Below are 12287 nucleotides of genomic sequence, written 5' to 3'. Positions count from 1 at the left end.
AAAAAAAATAACATATTTTAATTGAAAAGAATAATTGGTGCTCCCTCCGTCCCTTTTTATATGTCCATTTTGGGGGAAAAAAACACATACCAAGGAATAATGGATTGCGTAAACTTTTTCATTAAATACCTCTAATTAATATCTTGAAAATGGTGGAATACCCCTACTTTATGTCTCAAGCCTTGAAAATTGAAATTATGAAGATATATTTGAAAAACTATCATTAAATTAGTTTTGAAAGTATAAATGGACAGATAAATAGGGACACGTTTTTACTTCCAAAGTGGACAGTTAAAAACAGTAGTTGCTATGTTGTCCAATATTATTTTTAGAAAACTGAGTTTTTTTAGTTAGAACATATAAAAAAAAGATAATAGATTTAGTTAAAAAGATAATTGATTATATAAATAGGCCCATAATTTGGCCAAGTACCAACCGATCAAATTTTTAATGTTTCGGCTTTAATAGTATAGTATTTTTTGAGGTTTGACTTTAGTTTTGGTATAGTCAAATAAGTTTTATATTTGTTTTATGTTTTGATCGTATATTTGTTTTATGTTTCGATTTGTTTATATTTTGTTTGAAACCCACTAATTTTGTTTGAAACCCGCTAATTATAAAAGTCCGTTATGTTTCGATTTGTTTATAGTTGGTTTGAAGCCCATTAATTTGTTTGAAACCTACTAATTATAAAAGTCCGTATAAAAGCTCGTTATGTTTCGATTTGTTTATATTTTGTTTGAAGCCCACTAATTTTGTTTGAAGCCCGCTAATTATAAAAGTCTGTATAAAAGCCTGCGTACCGACCGACCAAACTTTTAATGTTTCGGCTTTAATAGTATTGTATAGATGAGCCGTGACCAGCACGAGATTATATAAAATTTTAATTTAATTATGTAATAAAAATTTAATATTTTTGATATACTAATTTAAATTATTATTGTTGAGATACAAATTTATTATGCACTAACATATTAATGAGTTACACTTCTTTCATGTATTTTTAGATTTTTTGTGTTATACTCCTCTCATCCCTCCCTTTGTTTTACGATTCTTGTCGTATTACATAGACACAAATTTTATAGTATATAAAATATAATTTAATAACATAATATAAAATTTTGTTTTTGGTATAAGTAATAAGTATTGAATTTTTATTCAGAAGAATATAAAATTTAAAATAATTTATAAAATTATATTTTACATGAGTTTGATATATAAAGAGGTTTAAAAATTTTGGGATTGTTATATGTGTGGGGACCTAAGTGATCGTTTATTTTGCTTTATTGTTGAGTTGGTCCTCAATTATTAATAATAACAGCACGAATTTATAAGGGTGCACACTGTTTTCGGAGGTTAAAGTAATAGGGTGCAGTTTATATTGTTTATAGTTGTGATACAAAATAGTTTTTGAACTATGCTTTCGATATGTAATTACCTCTTATATTTATACATGAAAGCTAATTTTCAAACATCAGGATGTTAGATTATATTTAATAATCTAATAATAATAGGTGAGCATACAAATTAAAGACAATTATATTTATTATGTTTATTCTAATTATTGGGCTAATTAAGTGGTCTAAAATAAAGAGCCATTAAATTATCTTATTCGGTATGGGCTTTGTAATGTGTAATACCCAATAGTAAGCCTTAATGGGGTCTGATATGGCTTCTATATAAAGAACAATATATGGTTTTAGTCCCCAAGGCTGTTCCAACCTCTACTCTTCAATTCCCATCAGTTTGACCGAGATACGGCTAGAGGCGAATCAAGTCTGTAGAAGATCAAGTCCCACAATCCGGGTTATTATTTACAGCTATGGAATCAGGTACGCTTCCGATATACAGTTTTATCGTAACCTTGATAATATCGCATAAGATGATCCTTGGTTTTACATATTTAGATCTAACATGCAAGTGGTATCAGAGCCTATCTTATGTTGAATTATTGGGGTTGATCATATATGTTATATGATTGTTTAATTTTGTTTGGCATGCTTATGTACATGGTTATGTTTCTCCATGATGCGGTCCGTTTTATATGAAATTTGGTATATGCATATGGAATCATAAATTTATATCTTGTTGTTATTGAATTTTCATGTAATCAGTATGTATGTATATACTGTTTGCTTCGAGGTTTCACGAGTGCTAGTACGCGGAGGCAGGGGTTTACTGTGGCATTGTTTATTTGTTTTTTTTTTCTTGTATGGAATCAGTTTTAATATCGTAAATCCATGTGCCTTAAGCCTTGTATATGTTATTGTTGGTGACACGCGAATGGTTTGCAAGTCCTGGCCGTAAATCAAGTTCTGACCGTCTGTTAATTCGTGTTGACCTATGCATATTACATGGAATAAAGTTTTAAAACAAAAACAGCATGTGGCCATTTTTTGGTATCAACGTGTGGAACAGGTTTCATATACACATGATACACATGATCTGTTCTGTTTCGTGAAGATTAATACCGAAACATAATTAGGCTAAGTTTTTGTTTTTTTTTAAATCATTATTTTCTAATTAATATGATTTTTTTGGGGTTGTAAGAATATTAAAGTATTAAATGTTTTTTTTTAATATTTTACAATATTTCGGATTATGGGCACATTTTTTTTAAAGAATTTTTTTTTTCTTTGTCCTCTTATTTCGCGAATAAATGAGTTGAAGCAAAATATTGCCAAAGTGATATTTACGTGTAGATTTATTTATTTTGAAATATTAGGATGTGTGTATTTATTATTTATGCGTGCAGAAATAAACATGCGTGCAGAAATAAATATGTAATAATTATTAATTTTTTCATGTGAGTAATATACCGGCCCAAAGGAAGGTTATTACTTGACCGAATTTATTATTAATATTTGATTTCTGCGTGGAGAGTACCACTTGTAAGTTGATATTTCTGTCCAAAGACTAAATATTAATGTTGCGTTAGGTATCTTGTTAATATGGCCCACATACAAATTAAAGTAATTGAAATTCTATGTCTTATGTGCCTCATTATTTTTGATTGAATTGTATGCATATGACATGAATTTCTACTATGCGAGCTTATGTTTTATTTTTTCTTCCTTATTTGCTAGTTACTGCATCTGCTGCTAATATAACTGCCAACATGAACTCCATTCCCGTGCTTAACGGCACAAACTTTAAGAGTTGGAAAGAGAACGTTCTGCTAGTTCTCGGCTGCATGGATTTAGACTATGCTATAAGGAAAGAACGACCTGCTTCTCTTACGGATGAAAGTTCTACTACTGATAAATTGAACTTTGAGAAGTGGGAGCGTTCGAATCGCTTAAGTCTAATGATGGTAAAGCACAACATTCCTGAAGCATTCAGGGGCGGAATGTTTGATGACTCCGATGAGGTATCTGTAAAGGATTTCCTTGACAAGCTTGAAAAGCGTTTTGCAAAAAACGAAAAGGCTGAGACAAGTAAGCTTTTGGCTGATCTTGTTCAGATGAGGTATAAAGCTAAAGGAAATATTCGTGAGTATATTATGGAGATGTCTAACATCGCTTCAAAACTTAAGGCACTTAAGCTTGATATGTCTGATGACTTGCTTGTGCATTTGGTCTTTATCTCTCTTCCTGCACAATACGGACAATTTATTGTGAGTTATAACACTCAGAAGGATAAATAGACTCTTAATGAGCTCATTTCACATTGTGTGCAAGAGGAAGATAGGTTGAAGCGTGACAAGACTGAAAGTGCTCATGTTGCAACTACTTCAAAGGTTAACAACCGAAAGAGGACTAAGGATAAAGAGACTGTAGTGGGACGGTCACAACCTAAGAAACAAAAGACTCAGGATCAAGCAATTTCATGCTTCTTTTGTAAGAAATCTGGGCACGTGAAAAAGGAATGTCCCAAATACGTCGCTTGGCGTGTAAAGAAAGGTAGACTTTTCACCTTTGTTTGTTCTGAAGTTAATTTGACTTCTGTGCCTAGTAATACTTGGTGGGTGGATTCTGGTGCTACTACTCACACAAGTGTTTCTATGCAGGGTTGCCTTTGGAGCCGGAAACCAAGTGATGCTGAAAGATTCATCTATGTGGGTGATGGCAATGCAGTTCTAGTTGAAGCCATTGGCACTTTTTGATTATCTTTTGATACCAGTCATTTTATTGAATTAAGAGAGACTTATGTAGTACCGTCTTTTAGACGAAATTTGATTTATATTTCTATTTTGGACAAATACGGTTACTCTTGTTCATTTGGAGATAATAAATTTAGTCTTTTTCTTAATTCTACTTTGGTTGCGACTGGTTCTTTGATTGATAATCTATATATGTTGAACATAATTGCTTCATCTAATGAAACTTTGCACATAACATCAAGAGGTACAAAACGCAAATTATCAAAGGAGAATTCCGCTATGTTGTGGCATAAGCGTTTAGGACATATCTCAAAAGGACGACTTGAGAGACTTGTGTCACACGGAATTCTTGAACCCCTCGATTATACAGACCTTGATGTTGTATTGAATGTATCAAGGGAAAACAGACAAACAAAAGGAAATTTAGTGCCAATAGGAGTACTGAAGTCTTACAGTTGATACATACTGATATATGTGGTCCATTTCCTACAGCTTCTTGGAATGGTCAACAGTATTTTATCACTTTCATAGACGACTATTCTCGCTATGGGTACTTATATTTAATTCATGAAAAGTCACAGTCTTTGGACGTGTTTAAGGTCTTCAAAGCTGAAGTTGAGAAACAGCGTGGTAAGACAATTAAAGCTGTCAAATCTGACCGTGGAGGTGAATATTATGGTCGGTATGATGGATCTGGAGAACAACGTCCTGGACCTTTTGTAAAATTCCTAGAGGAATGCGGGATCGTCCCACAGTATACAATGCCTGGGCAACCACGCATGAATGGTGTTGCTGAAAGACGAAACAGAACGCTTAAGGATATGGTGAGAAGTATGATTAGTCATTCTTCTTTACCAGAATCTCTATGGGGTGATGCACTTAAGACTGCAGCATATATTTTGAATAGAGTACCTAGCAAAGCAGTGGCTAAGACCCCTTATGAATTATGGACTAATAAAACACTTAGTCTCAATCATTTTCATGTTTGGGGATGTTCGGCTAAGGCAAGGCCTTATAAGCCGCATGAAAATAAACTGGACTCAAGAACTGTTAGTTGCTATTTTGTTGGGTATCCTGAAAAAACAAAGGATTTCAAATTTTTTGATCCTTTGACAAAGTCCTTTTTCGAAACGGGAAATGCTAGATTTCTTGAGGATGTTGTGTTTGAGGGGGAAGATAAAGTTAGGAATGTTGTCTTTGAGGAAGAATCTATTTCTCTACCTCATGTAGTTCAAGACAACAATATGGATATTCCGATACACATTCCTACTCAAAATCAAGATGATGTTCAAGAAGAACAATGATAAGTGCTTATTTTTCATATTTTTAAGTCCCTAATTATTACTTGTTCTCACTTATTTATTTGTTTATTTGTCTTTTTTCAGGAATATTGCAAATGTTTGAAGAAATAAAAGAATAAAGCAAAAAAGAGAAAAAGATGGGAAGAAAAGGATCATAGGGGAATATTCTCAAGGAAGCATCTAGATGGGACACCTACACCCCCCCTCTACCCTAATTTCCCCCTATAAATACACACCTCCCCATCATGTTTCAACCAACCTAGGAGTTCATATTTTTAGTAGCCTCTCTTTTATATAGTAGATCTAGTAGTAGCAATCTAAATTTGTAAACACTTTTATTATATCAATACAAGTATTCATTATTGTTTTTAAATCTTGCTCTTTACTTTTACTTCTAGGCTATGAAATCTTTCTCTAACCACATGAGACTCAAAATTACTTGTGGATTGAAAGGAGCCTAATTATATGTTTTAAACTTGCATTTTTTTAGTATTTAGATTGAGCCCCTTTTAATTCTCAATATTATTAGTGGGTTCAATGGTTTAGTATTCTAGATTTTGATTTTAGCTTGTAGTTTGATGGGGTTTTGTTAGATACATGGTAGATAAGCTAGTTTTGAAGTTTTGTTTGATTTGGAGTTAGTTTGGTAGGATTTGGTGTTCTCCTTGTTCTTGATTTTGGGGCTTTTTGGTATAAATTTTAGTTTATGATTTTGAATTGAGGTTAGTGGGTTTTGGTTAGTTATATTTTATATAGGCTAGATTTAAAGTTTGGTGTATTTTGGAGTTGTTTTGGCTTGATTTGAGTCTTGTTTTGGTAAGAAATGGGTAGTTTAGGGGTTATTTAGTGTAGAACTTAGTGTTAAATTTGGTTTTGAGGTTAGTGGGGTTTGATTTGTTATATTTGGAATGACTAGATTTTCCGGTGAAATTAATTTTCCGACGAGATTTAAGCTATTCCGGGCATCTCCATAAATTCCGGTGGTTCGGTTTCGTTAGTAATCGCGCGTACTGTGTTCACAGATTCATTTCATTCACGCCTGTTTCTGTCCACCTGCGTGTGTTTAAGTTTTGTTTTTTTTATTTTGTTTTATTTTGTTTCTTTTATTTTATAATTTCTTTTATTTTCTTTTTTTTATATAGATTTAAATCTGTTTATCTGCTTTAATTTGTTTCCGTTGTTCGCGACTACCGCATGTCTCCTGTTCACTTGACTTCACTCCCAGATTCACTTTACCGTCGTAACCTCTATTTATTAATTTTGATTTTCTTATTAGTAGTTTATTAGTAATTAGTTTATTATTAATTAATACTTTTTTTTTATTTAGAAAGTTTTCTTTTATGAGATTTTAATTGTTAATTTAAATTTAGAATTATAAACTTTTGATTGTTAAGTCAGATTAATAAAAATCATCTCAAAATCTTTTGGTCTAATTTGATTAAGTTAAAAATTAAGTTTTCGCGAAAAATAAATTTAGTTCTTGTGGATCGAATCTTATATTACTCAAACGAGATCGTGCACTTGCGATTAATATCAAAATCTTATTTTGAGCACATCAAGTTTTTGGCGCCGCTGCCGGGGACTAAAATTAATTTTCGCGCCTTAATTTTTAATTTTTCGGATTAGTTTTTTTTTTTATATTCTCTTACTTTCTTTTTGTTTGAATTCGTGAAATTGGAGGAATATGAGCTAGCTTGGATTAAGTGGAGAATATTCTTGGATTATTGGAAGCTTGCTTGGGTAACTTGTATCTCTCTCCTATTTCAATTTATTTTATTTAGAAAATCACAAAAAAAAATTGAAAATTAAAAAATCACAAACAAATTAAAAATTTTAAAATCCAAAAATATTAGTTAGAAATACATATTTGTTGCATCATGCATTTTAACACTTAGGGGCACATCATTTAGATTTAAATTTTTTGTTTTTAAATTTTCGTACCTATATTTGTGGTGATCGCTGGAGGACCCAAAGGTACGTTAATTTCTTTTCTTTAGATTAAAACACGTAGTGTAGAGCATCCATAGTTGTTTATAGTTTTTAATTATATCGTTGTGTGGTGCATCATTTTAAATAAATCTTAAGGGCAAAACCCACTCACAAGATAAGGGGAGGGATTTCATCACTCTTTCCTTGGCCCACAACGACTTAATTCTTCATTTTGCATTCCCTAGCCTTTTAATAAAATTGAATTAGACGTTAGCCCCTAGGATTTCGCGCTCAACTAGGAAGGTACCTAAAAGACGAGGTAATCTTTAATTATTCCGACTTTTCGGTGTCTAAGGAAAGCGAAAGCTTACCTGGCCGATTAAGGTTTGGTGTCTAAGCGCGGAGATTGGCCTCTTGGCAATGCCTGCTCCAAACTGGCCAGACCGGTCCGAATAATTTCTGATTTATCGAGTTTTTGGTGGTCCTTAAAGTTAGGAGCAAGGTCTAGTTCATTTTATTAGGGAACCCTAGACTTAAGTTTTTCTTTCTCTTTTACACCCTTTATTTTGTGTGTTTTACTTTTTCGCACTTATTTGCTACATGTTTATCGTTTATGCGAACTACTTGGGTTACGAACGAATCATCTAGATTAGTAAGACCGATAGTCGAGATTCCTTCTTCTTCGTCTTCTTCGGACTCCGAACCCATAGAAGCTAGCAATTCGATATCAAACATGGCCGTGTCTCTTAAAGACCGTTGTTACCCGTCTCGTTCAAGTCAACCTTCGTGCATCACCCTTCCTCCGGTAAATGGGAACAATTTTGAAATCAAAGCTCATCATATTAGCATGTTACCTAAATTTACCGGGAGTGAGGGTGAAGATCCTTATCTTTTTATCCAAGAGTTCGAGGAAGTTTGTTCCCTCCAAAAGCTCCACCAATTAACGGAAGATTCGATTAGACTTAGGCTCATTAATTTTGCGCTTAAGGAGAATGCGAAAAAATGGTTATATAGTCTTCCCGTTAGTTCTATTTCCACATGGGAGGGGTTCGTTGTGGTGTTTCTTAAAAAGTATTTTCCAAATCATAAGACTACTCAAATTACAAATGAAATAAATCAATTTCATCAAAAGGAAAACGAGTCTTTTTGGATTTTCTTTGACCGCTTCAAAAATCTTCTTTCGCAATGCCCCCACCACGGAATAGAAAAATGGAGACTTTGCAAGATAATTTACGAGGCCTTAGATAGTCAAACCACTGCGTTATTAGAGTCTATGTGCCAAGGTAAATTCATGGAAAAAGATGAGGACCAAGGGTGGGAATTTTTTGAGGATTTAGCGGAAAAGACAATGATGTGGGAGTCAACTAGGGAACCCAAAAAGTCAATTCAGTCGTCTAGTGCTAGGGGTTTGCATTCGATAGGAAACAATGTGGCAACCGATGCCAAATTAGCTACCCTAACTAGGAGACTTGAAGCTTTAGAAACTAGTAAACCTCCCACACAAATGTCGACGCACCCTTGTTACAATTTTCAAAATCCCGCAACCCAACCTTCGCACGAACTTGAACAAGTAAATGCGATGTTTCAAAATCCTAGGAATGATGCGTTTGCACCCACTTATAATCCCGGGTGGAGAAATCACCCAAATTTCTCACGGACCCAAGGTCAAAATTGTCAAGTTCCTCAACCCAATTTTCAAATGAATCAAGGGCCAAATTCTTTTCCAACTCCTCAACCAAATTTTCAACAAAGACCCAACCCAAACTCTTACCCAAATCAAGGTCCAAATTCATGTCATAACCCAATTCAAACTCCTTTGAATCCTCCCGGTTTCAATGATTCGGATAAGAGACTCAATTCTTTAGAAAAGAGTTTGGAAGCCTTAGTTAAATCGCAAACTAATTTGACTCAATCACAACAAACCTTCATGACAACCCTAACCCAAGATAGGCAAATTTTGCATTCTAATGTGCAAGCCGTGTCTAAGTTAGAGGCCCAATTGAGTCAATTAGCTAGCACGTTGTGTGAGCGAGAGAAGAACAAGTTGCCAAGTCAACCCGAGGTCAATCCTAAGTTTCCTTTCAATCAAAGACCTCCCGAGAATGTTAATGCGATTATTTCTCTAAGGTCGGGAAATCAAGTGGATAACAAAGTTGGTGAGCACGTTAATGAAAATGAGGAGTCGATTCCTAACCCAAACCCTTCTTTGTCTAGCACTAATCATGACAAACCCGAATGTTCTAGAGTCCGTGAGTCTATGAGTGAACCTAGTCCTGGGCCCATTTCTCAAAAGCCCAATGAAGAAGTTTACAAGCCAAGGGTTCCTTACCCACAAAGGCTCATTCGCCATAAACAATCGGCCCAAATGGAACAAATCCTAGAGGTTTTTAAACAAGTCAAGATAAACATTCCTCTTTTAGATGCCATTCAACAAGTTCCTTCTTATGCCAAGTGTCTAAAAGATTTGTGTACCCATAAGAGAACCACCCATGTTCCAAAGAAAGCCTTTTTGACCTCTCAAGTAAGCTCGATTCTCTCGAATCAAATTCCCGTGAAATATAAGGACCCCGGTTGTCCTACAATTTCTTGTGTCATAGGCAATACTTTTGTGGATAAAGCTTTACTTGATTTAGGAGCGAGTGTGAATCTTCTTCCTTTCTCGGTCTACCAAGCCCTAGGTTTAGGGGATCTCAAGACCACCAATATGACCCTTCAACTTGCCGATCGTTCTATTAAAATGCCGAAGGGAATTATTGAGGATGTGTTAATCAAAATAGGTGATTTTATCTTTCCCGTTGACTTTGTTGTTCTCGAGACTCAACCCGTCTCAAATCCTAAAAACCAAATCCCTATCATTTTAGGACGACCTTTTCTTGCCACATCCAATGCCTTAATCAATTGTAGGAATGGTTCAATGAAGCTCACTTTTGGAAACATGACCATAGACTTAAACATTTTCAATGTTGGAAAAGAACCCAATGAGCTTTATGAACAACCTATAGGGGTTAATGTGGTCAACAAGTTTGTCACATGGTCTAGTTTTGAGGATAGTGAGATTGAGTCTCTTCTCAACGAGGATTTCAAAGTCAACAACGAGAACAATAGGAAATATCATGAGTCGTTGAAAGAGTTAACCTCGGAGGAGTTGTTAGGAGAATTGAACGACATTTGTTCAAAATGGGAAACTCCACCCGAGATTGTTCGTGTTGACCCTAGGCCCGATTTAGAGAGTTATGTTGGTGAAACACCAACATTTGACTCATTGTTCCATCATTCTCATAGAGCCTTAGGAAAGAATGACGTCGTTTCTTACATCATTCCTAGTGATTTATCCTATGACCAAAATTGCATAGTCTCTAATTTGCTTGATAATAAAGAAGCATTAAGTTGGTTTAGGGAGAACATTAGTGATACTTGTCCTATAGGGATGAACGATTGTCGCATTCTAGAGAAAGTCTTTGTGCATAAAAATTTTCGAAAACATTTTGACTCTTTCTCGAAGCTCCCTCCCATCTTTCCTTCCGGAATTGGCTGATTCGCTTCCTTCTTCGAACCTTCCCTCGTCAAGTTCAGGTATGGGGAAGGAACTGTGTGAGTGCGTGGGTCATGTAAGTGTTTTAGTAGTTAATAAAAATCCCCTTCATCTCCTATTCAGGTATTTTTCCTCTTTACTCTCTCATTTCAACTCTCTCTTTTTCATACATCGAGGACAATGCATGATTTAGGTATGGGGAGGGCTTTAGTGTAATTCTTAAAAAATGAAAAACCCTAAAAAATGAAAAATTAGAAAAATCCAAAAATAGAGATACTTTTAGCTAATTTGTCTTTCCCTCACTCGAACTTTAGGAGTAGTTGGTGTTTAGCATATTTTCGAAAAGTATATATATGTAGTGTCTTTTAGATAATTTGAACGTAGTTGAGTAAGGTTGTCTTTTTGAAACTTGTATCGACCGATTTGTACTTTAAATTCCAAGATGGCACACACTTTTGCACGAGACCTTTGATGGAGAGATTGTCTAGTGATATTATTCGATACCTGAGAGAGAACCCACATGTTGAAACAATGTCGAATCGAACCTTTGCGAATAAAAAAATAGAAAAAAAAAAGAAAAAAGAAAAGAGATAGAAAAAGAAAAAAAAAAAGAATAACTACTTCAATACCCATTGTTCTTTATAGATAAAATCTTTAGATAAATGGGCAAAAGTAGATTGGCTAGTCTCGTTTTGTGGCCTTTGTTACTCGAGCAATTAAGTCCGTAGGGGGATTTCAAAACCTAGTGCCCTAAGACCGTTTGGTTTGGGAGTCACTGACCTAAAGCTCGCTACATGGGTAACATTGTGTGCCTAAGAAAACGGACAAAATAAAGTCAATGCAAAAAAAAAAGAGACAAAAAAAAAGAAAAGAGAATAAGAGTTTGTGAAGTTTGGCTAGATATTTGTTTCGATAGAGATTGGGTCAGTTCGATATTGGTTGAAAAAGAGAAAATGTTCCTAGACGATTAGGATCCATCAAAGTCCTTAAATTACTTACACTCCTTGGATTTCTAGTAAATCTTTGTGTCGATGCAAGTAGATTAGAGACAACTGTATCTTGATTATTAGTAGATGAGTCTTTAAGTCGTATTTTCCTTAAAAACGCTTTTTGTTAACACCAACGAAATTAGAGTAGAGTCGAGTAGACACTTGCTAGAATGTCTCGAAGATTTTATGGGTATATCTTCTGTAAACCCTTAGGAGACAAAACTCCTCTTGTAGAGATCGTCTACGAGTTTAACGGGTTGGTGAACCTAAAATCACCCGTCACGCCTACGAAAAGGAGCCTAGGAATCGCATATAGTTTTCATAGTTTATTTTCTTTTCTTTTGATTTTACTCGAGTACGAGCAAAATATAGGTATGGGGAAGTTTGATAAGTGCATATTTTTCATATTTTTAAGTCCCTAATTATTGCTTGTT

This window comes from Daucus carota, chromosome 3 (assembly GCF_001625215.2).
Source record: "Daucus carota subsp. sativus chromosome 3, DH1 v3.0, whole genome shotgun sequence".
In the NCBI taxonomy this organism is placed as follows: Eukaryota; Viridiplantae; Streptophyta; class Magnoliopsida; order Apiales; family Apiaceae; genus Daucus; species Daucus carota.
Note: the sequence above shows the minus strand (reverse complement) of the source record.